At 44.9% G+C, this 19021-nt stretch overlaps 1 long non-coding RNA gene across 1 annotated transcript; it reads left to right on the forward strand.

Annotated features, from left to right (window-relative positions):
• Positions 1-428: 428 nt before the first annotated feature.
• Positions 429-15390, forward strand: LOC146189873 (uncharacterized). The gene is made up of 2 exons (XR_014707316.1): positions 429-672; positions 15292-15390. It is a non-coding gene; the product is annotated as an uncharacterized LOC146189873 (long non-coding RNA).
• The last annotated feature ends 3631 nt before the right edge of the window (positions 15391-19021 follow it).

Here is a 19021-nt window from a genome sequence, read left to right on the forward strand (position 1 = left end):
TCTCTAGTTCCTCTGCCCTTGCGAAACCCAGCTTGCACGTCCGGAAGCTCCCGATCCACATACTCCTGCAGCCTACCTTGCAGGATTTTTAACATCACCTTGCTAGCATGCGAAATAAGCGCGATCGTGCGGTAGTTATCGCATAGTGTGGTATAAATTAAGTCATTTCAGAATAACATAAAGACTGTATTATTCCAGCTTGCACTTATCCGTTGGAACTATACATTACCCAAGCACTCTTGTTTAACTACTTAAGGCACGTAATTGTTATTTAATAACACCTACTGCAGAAATCGTGCACGTGATGCGCTGTGTTGTTAGAAATGTTTGCATACACCGAAGAACTCAATAACCCCCGTAAGGATGATAACTTTGATAAAGACGGTTAAAATAATACAACATAATTTCGATCAAAGCGGTGGATTACTGATTTCTTATTTCATCCTGACAAATCGTTCAGGCTCCCGAATAATAAGAGGATCTCAGCACGGCCCAAAGTGCTAGTTCATTACACAAGCACTCATTCCTAAACGCGCTTCGATACAATACGACAAACGCGAGCCCCCTTCTAACTCTGGCGCACAAGCATCATATCTTGTTTTTTGTTGTAAATACAACGTCGACGTCGTACCTTGCCTCAAGTTTCTCGAGTCGGTGCGAAACGCCATGGAGGTAAGTTATGGCAGCCACCTTCTTTTGCCGCGTCGCCATGCCATCAACCAGCCCCGTGTTACTCTTCCTCGAACGTGTTAAAACACGTGCTGACAGACGAGCGAGATGGACAGTTGGAAAGCCTGCCTCCAACAACTTCGAAGGGGGCTCAACAATACAGCTCGTGATAATTTCCGTTGCACAGCGTCACATAGGAAAAGGTTCACCACCTGCAGAAAGAATGTGGTTTATCGCATTCCGCTCAATTGTGCCCGGTGCTACTACGGGCAGACAGGCAGGTGTCCGAATGTGCGCCTGACGGAGCACTCTAAATCTCTAGGAGGGAAGGCGAATTCTAATCTGGCGCTACATGTGCATTCCCGGGAGTGTAAATCGGAGGATGACTCGTCTCTTTGCAAGCCTGATTTCAGTAACACGGGTGTAGTTTACAATAATAGTAAACAATTCTGTCGAGAGTTGGTTGAGGCGTTTTACATCGCTAAGGCTAAGGACAAGTGTGGGGCTAAGGCATCAGTTAGCCTTCATTGTAAGAAATTCTCTCTGTTAGAAAAATTGATAGTTAGGCCATGACTCTGAATTTTCTTCTTCTTCTCCTTTTTCTGCCATTTCACCGGTTGGATGGTGCGCGCGCATTTCAGAACGAGTCTTCGTTGTCTTCTTTACTTCAATAAATATTCAGTTGTTAGTCCAGCCTTGTCTTGTTCTCTTCTTTCCTCTGTCTTGTCTTTTGGCTGGTTTAAAATGAACCGTTACCAACTCGCCCAGTCGTCAACCTTGTTTAATCTAATTGTTTTCCTTGTAATCGCAATAAAACCCCACAATCTTGGGTTACCAAATGAAGCAAAACACACACCGCAATTAACGCTCTTTTCACATACCTATATCATTTTGGTTTCTGCGCAGAAAGCAGATTGTGGCAGTGGTTGCGTCGTCTGCTGCGCAGCCCACCGAAGCAGACGACAAAAATCCCGGCGCTTCAAAGCCGGCAGCAGCGGCAGCATCCAGCGGCGTGGCGTGTTTATCCGCGAAGCGGCCGGGCTTAGCCAGGCCTGGACGCAGCCTTTTCGCAATGCTCCCGACACTCTCTTGCCTTTTCTCCTTCACTCTTTCTCTCTTTCGTACACCTTGATCCAGCGGGCTGAAGTAAACCTGTGGATGCCAGCGTTTTAGCCTGTAACCTTTTTTTTTCGTCCTTTCCCGAGCTTGCTCCCCATCCGTGCTTCTCTCAAGGACACCAGACGGTTTAAGGCAAAACGGTAAATCTCCAGCTTGGGTAATAACTTCTTTTTCTACTGTTCGTCGATCTCGTTCTGCGCAGTTCTGGCCGCCTTTTCTTTTATCTTTTGACTTTGAAGAAAAAGCTTCAACCAATCCGAAGCCAAATTGAAGACAAAAAGCAGCTCTGCGAAAAAGATAGTGAATTCAGTTTTTTCTAAGTACGCACTTGATGGGCATTAACTTTAATCTTGTCGAAGTAAGGCTTCTGCAGCACTCATAGAAGCTGCAGACTGAAAAAGATTCAAGGCGATGCTGTGCCACCTCCGGCAGATTCATCATCAAGGAGAACGAATAAGACGGCAGAGGGAGAAGACAAGGACACAAGCGTTTCTGTTGCCTTCTGTCCCTGTATTCGTTTTGTTTGCGCACTTTTATGACGAATTCCTAGCGACATGCACTAACTCGAGACCTTCATGTCTTAGATATAGGTCATTGTTGAAAGTTATCGATGCGAAATTAGTCAAGCTACATAGACTAAAAAAAAAAAAAAAAAACTACGCTGGACTATACTTTTTCTTTTGTTAGCAGAGGTTGAGCTCGTGCAAAAGAAAGAGATGGATAGAGAAAACTCTGCCCTTCACCTTTGAAATCGTGAAGTAATCCCGACGCTGCATGTATTGACTGCATCCTCTTCCCCAATGAACTTTCGTTCTTTCAATGGCAGATTTATGGGTGAGAGGAGATGATGATTAAGGCAGGCGGTTATATGTGCACAATGTAATTGTGAGCGGCACATTGCTGTAAAAAGGCGTTACTCGTCGCTTGCCAAATAAAATGTCTAGATTAGGAACAACTGGGGAAAGGGGATGTGCACCTAATTTAAATTTGCCACCGAGGCTTCGATGAACGGGGGCGAGAATGGAAGGAATATTATCCACTACCCCTGCCTTCCCCCTCCCACGCCCCCCCCCCCCCCTTAAAAAATATGATGATCCGGAGGTACCCTGGATCCGACCACATGCATGCACGCAAAGGTTTGCGTGATTCCTATTTCAGGGTAATCTGGACAGCACGTAGTCTCGGTAGGTTCTGCCTAACTAAGCTATAGTGCCCTATTAAAGGACTCTTTCGGAGATAATATCGAACAATAACGGCTTTCCAGCTTGCAGTGACATCTCGCCGCACAAGGACGTCTTCACCTCGAACTCCGCCGCACAAAATCAGGCGCCGCTTAAGAATCGATCAGCTTGTGCCTGGTTGGATTTGGCATTGATCAACAAGTGATCGCGGAGCCTTTGGGCCACGCCACAATACGATGGCGTCTGGAAACCTCCTCGCATAACTGATTTTGTTAGATAAATGGGAAATCATCTGAAAATAGAGCGCGAAACTCGGAAGATTGCGATAAACCTGAATCGGAAAGAGTCAGATTAGCAAAATTAAGCTAAGCTCAAAAGCGCAAGAAATGCATACCACATAGACGGCAAAAGAAGCGAGCGGAAAATGAGCCAATGGAAGCACACGGAGAAGCAAAAACATAAAAAATGAGACAGATTATAGGGCACAGCACACTAGAGAAGGAAACGGGTGAAGGCATCTAGAGTTGCCTCAGGGGCAGGAGGACCGGATCATAGACCGGGCAACATCTCGCGACTTCAAAAATAGCATCGCTCCCAGTCGACTCAGCGAACTAGTACCGGTGGCGCCATCTATCACGGCCACGTTCCAACAGCCCTGACCGATGCTACCTCCACCGCAGTCGGCCTTGACCGATAGAGCACCGTTGGCACGCCAACGGCAGCTCCGCCGGTTCCGCCGGCGCGCTCTCTATATTTTATTTTTATTTTTATTTTTTTGCTGGCCTTCTTCACACGAGGATCTCATTTTTTTTTCTCCGCGCCGCCACGCTTGCAGGTGTTTTGCTTTCCAGGAATTCCGGGCCCTAGATGAAGCGGGGAAGGGAAGGATAAAGTGAGAGGAAAGAAAAGCGCGGAAGTAGGAAGGATACGAAAGACTCTTTGAGTCCCCCTGCAAAGAGTGGTTCGTTATCGACGAGTCGCGGAGTCGTGTGACTAGAGGAAGCTAGGAGGCAACAGGTCGTTTTGGAGATTGAAGCTGGCGAAGGACTCAAAGAACCGTCTCGCTAGGACGCAAACAACCGCAGTGAGATAGATAACACACACAAAAAAGAGTTACCAGAGCGAGCAAGAGAGCGCAATATTGATCGGTCCGAATGTTCTTCACGGATATGCTTACATGCACGAGCGTATAGTCGGCAAAGGCGGAGCGACTCAGTTCCTGGAAACGCTGCGGACACGAGACGATGTTTGCGTACCCTTGTGGGACCGTATGCCGCTTGTCCCCGATCCTGAAGCTCCGATATAAAGACGCCGATGCGAAAAGGTGGTTTTGGTGTCTTTACCTTAGCAGGTGTGCACGACTCCTGAAAAGACCTGTGGTGACCTGGTGTGGGGTTTGTGGGCTACGTGTTGGGCGCGCAACCCGGGAGATTCGCAGAAAAGTGCGAAAATGGACTCTTATGGACCGCTCATTCCGGGTAATACTATCTGCTGGTTGTGTTTCTTTGTTGGGGGGCTGGTTATCTCTGAAGTGCCAAATCCTACGACCCTTTTTGTGGTGGCATTAGAGAATAACTACTCTTCATAGAAGAATCGTATTGTAGTCTCGCTCAAACACACACACACACACACACACACACACACACACACACACACACACACACACACACACACACACACACACACACACACACACACACACACACACACACACACACACACACACACACACACACACACACACACACACACACACACACACACACACACACACACACACACACACACACACACACACACACACACACACACACACACACACACACACACACACACACACACACACACACACACACACACACACACACACACACACACGCACACGCACACACGCACGCGCGCGCGCGTATATCTATATATTGCAAACTGATTCACCGAGCATTATTTGCATTGCAAACAACGGCGTCGAAACAATGATGATGATTCACAAATGACGATGAAGTTCACGTCAAATGCAGGGTGATGATGAGTAATCACGGATGTGGATTAAAATGATATATATATATATATATATATATATATATATATATATATATATATATATATATATATATATATATATATATTTTATTCAGGTTACCCCTAAACGCCCTCCAAAGGAGGGTATTACATAGGGGGGGGGGGGCGGATACAATTGTAAAAAACAAGATGCAGTCAGGAACAATTCCAATAAGAACCATTAAATATAACATCAAATATAACATATATATAAGAGTGAAGGAGCCAGCAGTCAGCGAGTCCAAGCTAAACGTATGTGGATATTATTATTATTATATTGTTTGTGTTTTGTAGTTGCGCTTAACTAGAATTATTCCTGCGATAATTTTTAGGGAGAAATAATGTAAATTCAAATCGGAAGGAGAAACAACGCACCAATGGTGGGTGCAGTATCACTTGTCAACGAATATTTGCAGGAGTAGTGATTTGGTTTGGTGTTTTGGAGTTTATTCCTCAATATGTTTTTGTAACCAGTTGCCACATCTGACAGGCCGCGGCCATTTTCGCTTTCTCAGAGTCCTCTAACGCAGGCGCATCCTTACACGAAGCGCACTACATGCGATAGTTGCGTGTCATTCTGTTCTTAGTTATGTTTGTACCAGGCACAAATAAAATGCATAGTTTGTTGTTCTGTCAGAGCATCAGTTCAGTTCAGTCGTTCAGTCGTGTCCTACTCTTCGTGACCCTATTGGCCATGTCACGCCACGCTTTCCGGTCTCTCACTATCTTGCTAACATCACATAACTTCATCTGCAGTGCCTCGAGGATGCCACCTAACCATCGCGTTCGCTGCCTACCCCTTCTACGGCGACCCTCAACCTTTCCCAACATCAAATCTTTCTCCAGCGACTCCTCTCTTCTCCTCAGATGACCAAAGTAGCTGAGCTTTAACTTTAAAATTTGACTCTCCAATGAGCAGTCAGGGTTTATGGTCGACAATATCGACTGATTTGATCGTCTGGCAGTCCAAGGAACACTCAAGAGTCTTCGCCAGCACCACAATTCAAACGCGTCAATTCTTCGGCGGTCAGCATAATAAGCGAAAATTCCAAAAACGGAACTGTTGATTCAATTCCTAGTATAAGGGCCATTCTTTAATCGCGCTTGTGTCCGCTGTGAAGCAGGTATCTCCCAACGACTCTAGAGGCTTCGCATCTTTGCAGCAGCTCAAAGGACAGTTCCAGAATTTCGATCATGGCCGCTGGCTTTCCTGCTACGCCCAAGCAACGAGAGGCCCGCTTCGTAGCATCACTCACAAAGGGTTCAGAGTTACGGCGTTTGTTTGCTTTTTGTTCGTTTCTGCTCTGGCGTTCTGTTTAGCGCGGCGCAAAGCGCCTGCGGCTCCTTTTGAATGTGCGGGAAGTAGGTGCGTCCTCGAAAAGCCGGTTTAAGCTGGAGCTCCGCTTCCGGCTTGACATCGATTTCTTTTCCATAGAAATGCAGTACGAACACGTGCTGTTTTCCCGGGTTGCACCGAAGGATTGTAGAAGCAAGCAAGTGCTGCATGTTTTTACGCCGATCAAGTGAACTTAAAGAACATTTGAATTGTTGGCGGTATGCTGCTTTGCGAAACAGTGTTTCTTTAGCTTACAGCCTTAATTGTAGAATCGAAATTGTGTAGGTAAATTTCAAACTGGGCAAAATCAAAACAACTGTTCGTTTAGAGTGTCGCAAAATATTATGAGAGACGGCATGCTAGACCTTTTATACACAGATGTTTACTTCGTTGCTCTTTGTTCGCTTATACCTTATAAAAATTTCAGGAGGAACAAATAACTTTTTTTTTTAATATTGCTCTTGTACTGCTTATAGTCTGTTTTAGGAGTTTTTTAATTTTGCTGTGTTAAAATTTATGGTATCCTTGCATTGTTATTGCACTACTGCATTGTAGTGCTTGTTCTCATTTTTTATTTACTGACCATTGATACATATGTTATCGATCTCCCCCGCCCCCTCCCTCCTTCTTATGTGATACCCTCCTTAGAGGCCTTTAAGGAATAATAAAGTTGATGATGATGATGGATAAGAGATTGCTGAGCTTCACAAAATGCTGTATGCCGGCTGTTTCTAAAAATGATGGGCCTTGCGCTTTTTCCTTCATGTCTGTGATCAACAAACTTCACGCCTCTTTATATGCGCTGAAACAAAAAAAAAAGGGAAATTTGTATTCAGGCTAAGGTTATGCAATGCGCCATTTTAGTCTATTTCGCCGCTACACTACTTTCCGGGTATAACTATAGGTGAATAGTTAGCAGTTTACAAATGCCTATAAACGCATAGAACTAAAATAAATAAGTAAATAATGCCAGTAGTACTGCACTCGCTCTAAGTCACCACCGTTGGTTTTGTTTTCTTGTATATTTTTTTCCAGACCTGACTTGAGATTATGACTACGACATCAGCACTGAAGCAATGAGCTTGACAAGATTCCTGGAGCAAGAGAAACCTTTCAGTTTTTCTTGTACCGAGTCAATTAAAACACAAACAGTGTAATCTGCACCATTTTCAATTAGTTGATCCCGCTTCTTCTAGCTGTCTTCTACGTAGCAATAAAAACTCCCTCGAGTGAATATTTATTGATTTATTTGAATATTTTCAGTGCCAGTGGAAGGAATTACGCAAGGAAGTGGAATGCACGAGAAAATAATTATATATCTAACACAAGAAATTTAGCCAAATACAAAAGATACAAACAGTAGGAATGCAACAAAACACAAAAAATGCGACCAAATAGATTACAGGGAGTAAATAGGCTCTTCAACAGCAGATCTGAACAAAACAGGGTCGTAAGAGATGCAGTTGAGGTGGACAGGTTGGTCTATTCGTTGCTGGTTTGCAGAATAAATCCATGACAATATATGTCAGTATGACAAAAAGTGATCTCTACTTTATAAAGCTGGTCTCTACGGAATTAAATGTGCAAATATATATATATATATATATATATATATATATATATATATATATATATATATATATATAAGCAGATCAATCAAGGGGAAATGAGGGTGCTCGTTATAAACATGAAGGAAAGAAGCCAACAGTCGGCGAGGCCAAGGAAAGCGTTGGGGATGGTATGTTTATGTAATTTTTTTTTTTTAATGTTTACTTCGATAACCACAGAAATTAGTAATGTAATCTGTTTAGGGGAAAGATAATTAGACACAAAGTAGAAGAAAAAACAACGTGCCGATGGTGGGATCCGAACCCACGACCTCCGAATAACGCGTCCGGTGCTCTACCAACTGAGCTACATCGGCCGCTGTCCCCCCTGCTACTTTCTTGGGTATTTATGTTGTCTGTATACGAACCTTGAGAGTGTTCACCAGCGCCGCCCTCAGCCATAGCGGCGGACGTGGGACGTCCTTTGTTACCGCCAGCGTCACGTAGAACGTGATCAAGAGCGAGGGCGAAAGCTGTGCTAGAACCCTCTTACGCTACCTATGGCTTCACAGTCTTGAAGCCTGGTATATAGTTAGTAGATGAAAGCACGTCACCGGACTTAAATAACGGAACCACCTTGCCCACCTTCCTATCGTTCCCACTTTTAGAATTCAAAGATTGTGTAAACAGTTTAAACAAAATTATAGATGAGCACCTATCGATACCCTTCAAACATTTCGAGTTGGTACCACCTATGTCTGATGATAAAGACAGTATTGAATTCCTAATTAAGCCCCGTACGGCGACAACATCAATAATTACAGTGTCCAACGGAAGAAAATGTCAGGCAGAAAAAAAGACTGCAATCGCGAAAAGATATTTGAAAACACCTCAATAAATGCATCACAACATTTATCACAGGGTATGACAACGCCATTTTCATCAGATAAAGTTATGATAGAGTTAGCAAGCGAGATGGCTGAGGCAATCAGCACTTAGGAAAATAGAGGTTTCCGTATAACGCAATCGTCGGCAAATCAAGAACGCGTCGCCTGGTCGTCTCGGTGCAACAATACGCAATCTAAGCTGAACCAAGTCGAACAAGCATCTTTTGCAGAAGCATGGAGTACCAGGCTCCGGCATCACTTGCGTCTCATACACATAGTCTCAAGGGTTTTGTCGGTACTTGCCTTCATGTCACTGTGTTCCGGGAAAACTTTTTCGGATCGGAGCACTGGCTGTTGAAAGAACCATTTGTTTGTCATCCCTGCAGCAAGATCCTTGAGAAAGACGCGTATCGCAATGTTTTGTTCGTTATCCACCACTTTTTGAAGGACTCTGCCAGAAATAGCAAGCGTTTCCTGCCTTACAAGCAGCTCCTCCTGCATCTTTCGATGCTTACTGCTGTTGCCTCAAGTCTCAATATAGTATCACATGGGGCTCTGTGTAAACGCGAGTTAGATTAGTACCGCAATACTGAAAAGGGAAACAAAGTATTAATTAGTTACCCCTTTATTTCGGGAACGGGGGTTGTGTAACCAGACATAGTGCACTTCATGCGGAGCTGCGCAGCTTAATATCATTTGGTACATCCGTACACAAACAAGCTATATTTCGCAACACTCTGTGACGTAACTGACCGAGTGGATTAATTAGCACTGAAAGCATGTTTTATTCTGACGTATGTACTTGAAAACATGCAATAGCTGAGAAGAACAAGCAAAAAAAAAAAGAACGATAAAAAACAGCTCGACTTGCAAAATAAGGGGACACATTTGTAATCTTTCTATTGGGGTTGTCGATCCTGCTTCATCGAGTACGTTTCAGCAACAGCTTCCCCTCTGTCACTAAGCTATTATGTCAGGAATGCAGTAAATGGCTGAAGGTTTACCTTCACTTCTTCGTGCGTTGATACTTCAAAGAAATGACACACTCAATTGGATCATAGAAATCAATCAATCAATCAATCAACCAATCAATCAATTCTTTATTAGAATGGAAGGGTGGGCTCTCGGCCGCCGTTTGGGGAATTGGGGAATTAAAAGGGAGTGACAAATTCTCGATTCTTCCCTTCTATCTTTTCGCTCTTCCCATATTGCAAGTCTGCACGTTGGTAGTCTACCTCTGTTACACTACTAGAAGTAGGCCGCTAAAGCTTTCGCCTACACCCTGACAACGGGCGAGAATTCCATATCGTGCTCTTTATGTCACCGCTGTTACCACGTGTGTGCACTTACAAGTGGCGTAATAAAGGAGTGCACAGAGCTTTTTTTGGTGCCCCGCCGTAGTGGTGCAGTGCTTAGGGCGCTCGACTACCCAGTTCAACGATGTGGGATCGATTCCAGGCCGCGGTGGCTGCTTTTTTTATGGAGGCGCAAAGCTAGGCTGGCGTGTGCTGTGCGATGTCAGTGCACGCTAAACAACCCGAGGGGGTAGAAATTTCCGGAGCCCTCCACTACGGCGTCTCTCATCATCATCATCATCCTCAGCCTGACTATACCCAGTGCAGGGCGAAGGCCTCTCCCATATTTCTCCACTTAACCCGGTTCTGTGCTAGCTGCATCCACTTGACCCCTGCGAACTTCTTAACCTCATCCACCCACCTAACTTTCTGCCGCCCTCTGCTACGCTTTCCTTCCCTTGGCGTTTCTCATAGCCTAAGTTAAAACCACACAAAAAAAGAAAGATTTCTTTGGTGACTAAGATTCTAGCGTACACATGAGATCAGAATTTTGAACGACACGTGTGCAAACCTACAGTGGGTTAATCCAGGTTTCACTGATCACCAAATTGATTTTTCTATGACATGCCTAAAATCAAGCTCAGAAAGTCTGGACGAAAGCTTACAGTTCCCATGGTTGCGATGCTGTACCGCTTGGCGCTGCCACTCAAAATCGTCTAAGGAATTTTGAATGTTCTGTAGAGCTTGTTTGCTAGAATAGAAGAAAGTCTTAAATGGGCTCCTTGTAACTACTTAAGGGCGGTCGAAAAAACGCGCATTTTAGAATTTTCTCCTGATCAGTAAAAGTATGCAGCCTGAATCAACTCCTGATTTCACCCCTGGAGTACACTAAGAAATCATTCAGCGCACCATACCTAGAATTAGTTTAACGAAATAAATGGACAGATAGCTTTTCCATTTCGAATTTTAAGTTCTCCTCTGATGTGCGTACTTATGGACCGCTAGTTGCGTAATGTCTATACAGGTGGAAATGAGTTTTCTTTAAGATTTCGCCGGACAGTTGGATCTGGGACGCAAACAATCGTTTCTGGTATACCCAGAATTGTTTTCACACGAGTATGCGCTACTCTGGTGTTTCTTACAGGCTTTAACGACTACCGCGTATGCATTTGCAAATTCCCGGTAAGGCTATTTGCTTAGCATAATCCAGCGGGTGTGTCTTGTGAAAGGGCCCAACGAGCATTTGTTTGCTTTGCAGCTTTTGTAGTTCAAAAATTGAAAATATGTTTAGCGCCTATATAAACGCAGGTTAGGATTTCGTCCTAAATTCTTGTTTTCTTGCAACTGAACAGTCAAATTTCTATTCTCAATAGGGATATAAAAACCCTAATTTGTAGAAGCGGTATCATAGGGGCAGGATATGCGCAACGAGAAAGGTGAGGGTAATGGTATCGACGTTTTTACCAGCGATGCTGTTTAAGCCGGAAGTTTTTTCGTGTGTCGTGCGCAGCTGAATGTGTTCGCAGTAGGGACGTCACCATGACCGGATGAGATGTCATCTGGTCATGTCTGATATTCTTAACTAATGTCATCATGATGTCACGTCCGGTTCTTCATGATTTCACTATGGCGTCCGCATGGCAGTAATCACGCCGCCATGATCGAGCTTGAGATCATGACAGGATGTGACATCATCATGAAGTAACATCCAGTCATGATCACTCAGGCGACTCCCGCATATGCGAAGCTGGCCCCGCCAGATCCAGGCGTGCCTGCGGCTCCTTTCATTTGGTGCTGCCTCGAACTCCGCACCACCCAGTACACAGAAGCAACGCAGTACAGTAGGCATCAGCGACGTTACAAATTGGTTTACAGAAGAGAAAAGGCGCAGTATCTATCATAGTTATCCGCAGATGACAACAGATGGCAATGACGAGCCTCGAAGTAAAATCAGGATAACTTAGTTTTCGAACAGAAATGCTGTCTGCTGTTTTAATGCAGCTATACTTCTTCAATAATACTAATAATTGATATTTTTCAAAATTTTCAACAGATGGAAATTTTCTTCTGTTGTTTTTTCTAGCATTGAACGCTTCCGAAACAGCACGCAATATTACAGTGCCTTAATGGGATTAGTGCGTCAGGTATAATGTAAATACGGGTTGACCTGGCAGGCATAATTAGCCGTAAAATGTCTTTTTAGGTGATGAGCCGCGGGGGAAGAGAGATATTGCATATTTTTTTCCTTCGTTTAACAAAGCTGTAATCACAACGAATGCTACTCATGCCGCGATTGCTGATCATTCCTCTGCATTTCGCTTCACAATTCGTGACACAGGTGCCTTGAAATTTGGCGCGAATGATATGAATGCAGTCATGAGCAGCTTATTTAGATCCTCATTATTAAGTGGCGCTCTGACTTCCTCATTTTCATTGTAGCAATATTATGGGGGAATAGGTCTATATTCACCCAAAGATGGCAAGCTGAAACTAGATTTGAGGGTAAGCACATGAGGTTTGCTATCCATTAGTTCAGCTACCCCTTTTATAGAAAGTAATACATATAAAAATATCTAATGCCAGAATGCGAGAAGACACAAATAATAAACCTCCTAAACACGTGGTCCAAGAATAAGGTAGAAAATACGCGCGAGAAGAAAAAGGGATTGAATATTTCCGGCATAGATGTACAATGCGCTAGGTGCCACTGCTGCGTGAAAGGCTAATTCCCACTGATTTTTCATAAACGACCGTTCTTGCTAATTTTTATCCTCTTCCAAGGAGACCTAATTGACTTGCATGACTAATACTGCTAGCGATGCGGCCCCGTAAAAGGTGTTGCGATGTTTACGAGAGAGAGGAAAGCTTCTCCATGCACCGTGCGGTGTCTAGGTGAGTCGCGTAGCTATGATGAGAAATGTTCGCTAAGTGATCACACTAGCGTGGATAAAACTCGAATTACCACACACCATGCACATGTTTCCATGACATTGCCCTCCATCCTCTTACAATGAGGTGCCCTCCTTCCTCTTTCCAAGAGGACTGCAATACGTCCAGCGAAAATGTCCCGATGTGGTGGCAAAGTCATGCACACAAAAGGACAGACAAGGGTAGTAGCATTGAAAATAACTCTTTATTGGGCTCACGTGGTCCCACAAGGAGGAGGAAGATGAGGAGGAAAGGCAGGGAGGTTAACCAGTAAAAGCAACCGGTTTGCTACCCTGCACTGGGGGAAGGGGATGAGTGGATATAAAAGTTGTGAGAAAAGGATAGTTGAAGTTAATACAGTCACATAACAGACACGCCACATCACTGGGCCCACAAAAAAACTAAGAAATTCTGTGGGGCGATAGCAGCAAACGTTCTCACTTCTCGTCGGACTATGAAAGCCCTCTGCGTTCGGCGGTTCACGATTTTAACTCAGTGAAGAAACATCCAGATAACTTCGCCAAAGGTGACGAGAACCCCCTGCAGCAATGTGGAAAGAGGGGAACGTAACGGTAAATGTTGTAGGTACATCTCGGCTCATCTTGCGCGCTAAAGAAAAGGCCCGGTGTCTGCCCCGTTCTCTACAATACCGAGCGTGAACGAAGAACAAAATGATAATACCATGTGCTTCCATCTGTTGCAAGTAACAAATAATGATTAAAATGATTCGCGGCAGAACTATACCCCCCAAGGTACATACTTAGAGGATGTTTATTGCCCTTTGTCGGAGGAACTGCTACTGGACGCTCGGCAGGACAAGAGGAAGGGTGTCCAGGGAGTGCGGGCTCATCGCCGTTTTTTGTGCGCCACCAGACTTGATTCGCACTTGTAAAGCATGCTGCCGTGCATTTATATATTTTCATATGCCTTCTTCCACATCATCACCCATCGTGATCCTCTTTCTTCTCCCCTTCATTTTCTCTAGTGCACAGTAGCAGGCCAGATTTCAACAATTCCAGCCAACTTTCCTGCCTTTCCTTTTAATAACTTCATCTATCTATCTATCTTGTAATTTCCACCTGCCGAAGTTTGCATACGGCGATCGGATTTACACGAGAAAATTTTTGATCATAGGTCACTAGTCTCTCAAACTATCAAATTGATTCATTTGCTTCGTCACCCCTTCCACATCCACCTTAAACATGAAGCAGAACAGCGCCACGAAAGTGAACCCGCTTTCAATCATTAGTAAGGTCATTAATACATGTCTCATTCCTTTGAATTGACAACATTCCTTTGAGTTGACCACAAGAAGAGGCCAATTATTCAGGCTTCGATCTATGCCAAGGATCCTGCGGAAGCGGAATCACTGGCAATAGCCATAACCATAAAAATACAAGACAACCAAAATAAGTCATCACACGTAGTGACGGACTCCCAACCAGCCTGCAGGGACTACCTGGCCGGAAAACCTCACAAAAGAGCGTGTGCAATATTACGTTCCATTTCTCAGACGCACACAATTACATGGACACCTGGACACGAAGGCCTAGAAGGAAATGAGGTAGCGAATGATCTAGCCCGAGCTCTCACAAACCGGGCGGATCCCCATCCCTACCTCACCCCTCTCCTAGGACCCTACGGCGACAGGCTGGAACACCTACGGTTAGAAAGAAGAATTTTCTCACCACCACACAAACACCTTCCTTCCTCGGACGCTATAGACTGGAGAAAAATACAAACACATTCCCTAATCTTCAAATTTTAAATAAGATAAGCCCAACAAAATACACGAGTTACTGTCCTTGGTGCGGTGCAAGCCCCACACTCTTTCACATCTCTTGGGAATGCCAGGACAAACCTGACCCAACGTTAATAGTGCCATGCCCTACACACGAGCAGTGGGAGGCGGCCCTGACCAGCGACAACCTGGACCAGCAAGCCTGGATTATCCAGCTAGTCCGCAAGTCAGCTGCTGCCAGCGGAGCCCTGGACTAGGGGCACCGACCACCCAGCTCCTGCGAATATTTACTGATTATTATGCTCGTTAAAAGTTTTTTTTTTCTCTCTCTCTCTCTCCTTTGAATTCTTCTTCATTGCCTGCACACATTTTTGTTGCTCGGCCACCGACAGTTAAGGCAAAATGCCACAAGTGTCGATGCCACTTTTTATATGTAGAAAAGAGAACACTGAGCATGATAAAAAGCACTTCAACACAGACGGTGTACAGCGACTCATCCTGATGAGGTTTACCTCCTGGGCCCAACGCAGGCTGTAAACGTGGCGCCAGGCCTGCAGCGGTGTCTTCCTGCCATCTGGCGTTGCCCGGAGGCAACGGCAATCTCCGACGACAAAAAAAAAAAAATAAAACTCGAAACGAGGGCTTGTAAGAAAGGTACTGCGGGACCCTTTTAAAGGAGGAACTGGAGCAGCTCTTTACTGGAAGCTCTCGCTGTAATAAAATTTTACTGCAGCAGGAAACCCGTCTCATTTCCTTGACTTATCCCGGAAAGGTAGAGTTCACCACGGCGAATACCGCTGCTTTAGCAAATTACGAAATCTTGAAGGCAATAATTTCAGCAAGAGAGGAGACGCGAGTGAAATCAGTAAAACAAAAAGGCCAATTAGGCACGCTACGTATAGCTGAAGAAAGGCGCTGAGGTTTACTGCATTCGCTTTCCCAGAAGCAGGCGTACCGATGAATAGCCTACCAATTAAAGCGGAACTTTATAGTTTGACTTGAAGCTATACCGTAACAGGACCTAAGCCCACGCAAATGATCTCTTTTCCCGACAAAGTGTTCACCCTAGGAAATTTTCTTTTCAGTTGGGCGCACTGCTTTCTTGTCGTTGGCGTTACAGTGTCCGGTACGGTTCAACTCTCTTGAGTGGCCGTTGTTGTGCGCGGATGTTTTAGTAATCTGAGCCAAGGATTTAAATAAAGTGGTTTACTGCAGCTAGTGAAAAAGAGTGACGTATATGTTCCCGGCATGCGGTTCAACTCAGTTAGGTTTTTAATTGTTTCGATTTCTTTTTTGTCGAAATGTATTTAGCACAATTTTTCATGTGAACTTCAATGTGAAGCCCATTTCGATAAGTTGTCGACGGAGTTAGGAAACACACACACACACAAACACGCGCGCACACACACACACACACACACACACACACACACACACACACACACACACACACACACACACACACACACACACACACACACACACACACACACACACACACACACACACACACACACACACACACACACACACACACACACACACACACACACACACACACACACACACACACACACACACACACACACACACGCGCGCGCGCGCCCCTCCCCTTATTGGCTGGTCTTGACACATTGCATTTCAAGACAACAAAATCAACAAAAATCACAGAAAACGCTGTTTACATACGCTATTTACATATGACAGACTACAATTCACGCTTACAAGCATTAGCGTTCTGGGATTACGAATTCAGGCTAACGGCAGGTACTCGGAAACAATACAGAGGCTAGACGCTAGCACCAGTCAAACTTGTAGACTCCTGAAGCGGATCGCAAACAAATATGTGGCCAAGAAAACAGCTAACCTCCTTAGGCTAGTCCAGTCTTTCATATTAAGTAGGATAGTCTATGTGGCGCCGTATTTACGGCTTCACAAGGCGGAAAAGGAGAAACTTGACGTTCTCATTCGTAAAGGGATAAAAACGGCACTAGGTTTACCACACGTACAATACATCGAAAAACAAGATTTTGAGACTAGGGGTTTCCAATACCTTCGAAGAGCTCATTGAGGCTGCAGCGACGTCACAATACCAGAGAGTGTTGCGCAGTCGTACTGGTCGGAGCATTTGGGAGAGACTGGGCTATGAGCCGCAAGCATGCTCCAGACGTACAGACAAGGTTCCTAGATAGGTTAGGGACAAATTAAAAATACCTCCGTAACCTAAAAACAAGCACCCTGTCTGCCATGAAAGCCGGAGGCGTGATAGAGCAGCAGCGCTGCAAGCCCGTTTTGAGGGCAGGCAGGACGTCTTATATAAAGATGCCGCACAATGTGCGGGCGGTATGAGACGAGTTTCAGTAGCAAAAAGAGAAAACGGGGGCTTGGTAGTTTGCTGCAACACCCGACACTCGACCGCAACGGAGGCGGAAGAGGTGGCCATTGCGCTACTCTAACTGAACAACAGGTTAAAATTATAGTTACAGACTCCAAATACAACGATTAGAAACTTTGACTCAGGCCGCATTTCGGCCATAGCAGTAAGAGTGTTGGCCAGTGGTCCACCACTCATTTGGACAGCGGCGCACCAAGGGGTGAGGGGACAGAGAAAGCACACGTACTGGCCCGAGCATTAGCTACATTCTGGGATCCCAGTGACTTCGTATGTGCAGCCTTGTACCCCTTGCGCGATGTGGAGCCCCTACATTTCGATAATGACCTTAATACTTACCAAGATATCATAAATCATTACGAATTAGGCAGATAAATATTTCCGAAAGCGTGTAAGCAACTCACCAAAAGCGAGGAGGTTATGTGGCGTAAGCTACAAACTGGAGTATGCCCGAACCGTCAGGTTTACAGTAAGTGGCACCCGGAAATTTTTAGCCTCAAGTGCAAACGTTGCGACGGGAGAGCGGACATGATCCACATGATATGGAAGTGTCCAAGATTTGGAGAACCTGACAGAACCGATACTACTTCTCCAACAGAACGAAAAAGGGCAACGTGAAGTCATCCGTCTCACCCTGGCCGCTGCTCAGATCCAAGAGATCAATGTCGAAGGCTGAGGGGGAGGACAAGGCTGGGACAGAGCTGCGCCTCGGATCTTCGCCAACCTTTTGACAGGTGCCAATAAATGTTATTTTTCTCTCTCTTCTGATATGGCATTCGTAAAACATTTATTGGACAGAAACTTCGTCAGAAACGGAATTTCATGGCCGCCTCCACCTCCCCTCCCCCTTTCCCACCCAACTGGTCAGAAATAATATGTATGTCGGAACCGCCTTTCCACGAATTACAGATCTACAGTTGAAAGGCATCCAGTAAGCAATGAATTGCCATAACATTTAGTAGCACATTTACCTTTCGCCGTATACGGCAGGTAGGCAAAGGCTGCCAGCGAAAAGAGAGGCTGCAAAGCCATTTTCTGGAGAAGAAAAGAAATTTTCAGCTTTCACTGACTCTTTTTTTGCCACTCTCAAGCTAATATGAGTAAACAAACATAAAGTCAATCCTAAAGAACGCCATTTCTCCTCAAGATTCGCGATAATAAATTGTCCTCTTCGAAAATGCCCTGAATTGAAGCGTACGTAAAAACAGCAACGACGTTGTCCGTGAAATGGTCAGCGTTTGACGCAAATGCTCCGCAATGCGCATCGATCAATAGGCGTAAATTCGGGGAACGGCCGGCTATTTCTTTCGCAATCGCGCTTCTTTTCTTTATGCCCGCCAGAAAAGGACAACGCGGCCGTCGATGGAAAGAAATGAAAGGAAGAAGCCGTGAACTTGTATCTGGGCTTCAATACCTCTTTGAAAGGTGGCCCATTGTGCAAATATGTCTTTACCTTCTTCTCAAACACCCGAACAGCTCATTAATTACTCCCAGCTGTATGCACAGACAACCGCGTCATCGCGTATAGCTTGACGACATCAGTTTTTTCTTTAAGTTCATTCAAGAATGATTGAATTTTTTTGTCATAGCCGCTGGTTAATGAAACCAGACCATTCGTGAAGGCGCTTGGCCTTCAGGCCCTTATCTTCGTGCTTGCGTTAGACCCTTTTCTTCTTGCCATTGACGTCAAAGCTTTGAATCCATAAGTATTTGAAGCGAAGGAGGTTGCAGAAATTGATGGATGAGGGCAGCTCTTCTTATTAAAGTAAAAAAAGCAGCTATATACCAGCGCTGATAACTGATGTAAGAAAGCTGCGATGGCATTGTTCTCCTCTGGTTATGTTAAAGGTTCGGGCGCGGCTTATGAA

Source organism: Amblyomma maculatum, chromosome 5 (assembly GCF_055883805.1).
Source record: "Amblyomma maculatum isolate TAMU_Amacu chromosome 5, ASM5588380v1, whole genome shotgun sequence".
NCBI classification, from domain to species: Eukaryota; Metazoa; Arthropoda; class Arachnida; order Ixodida; family Ixodidae; genus Amblyomma; species Amblyomma maculatum.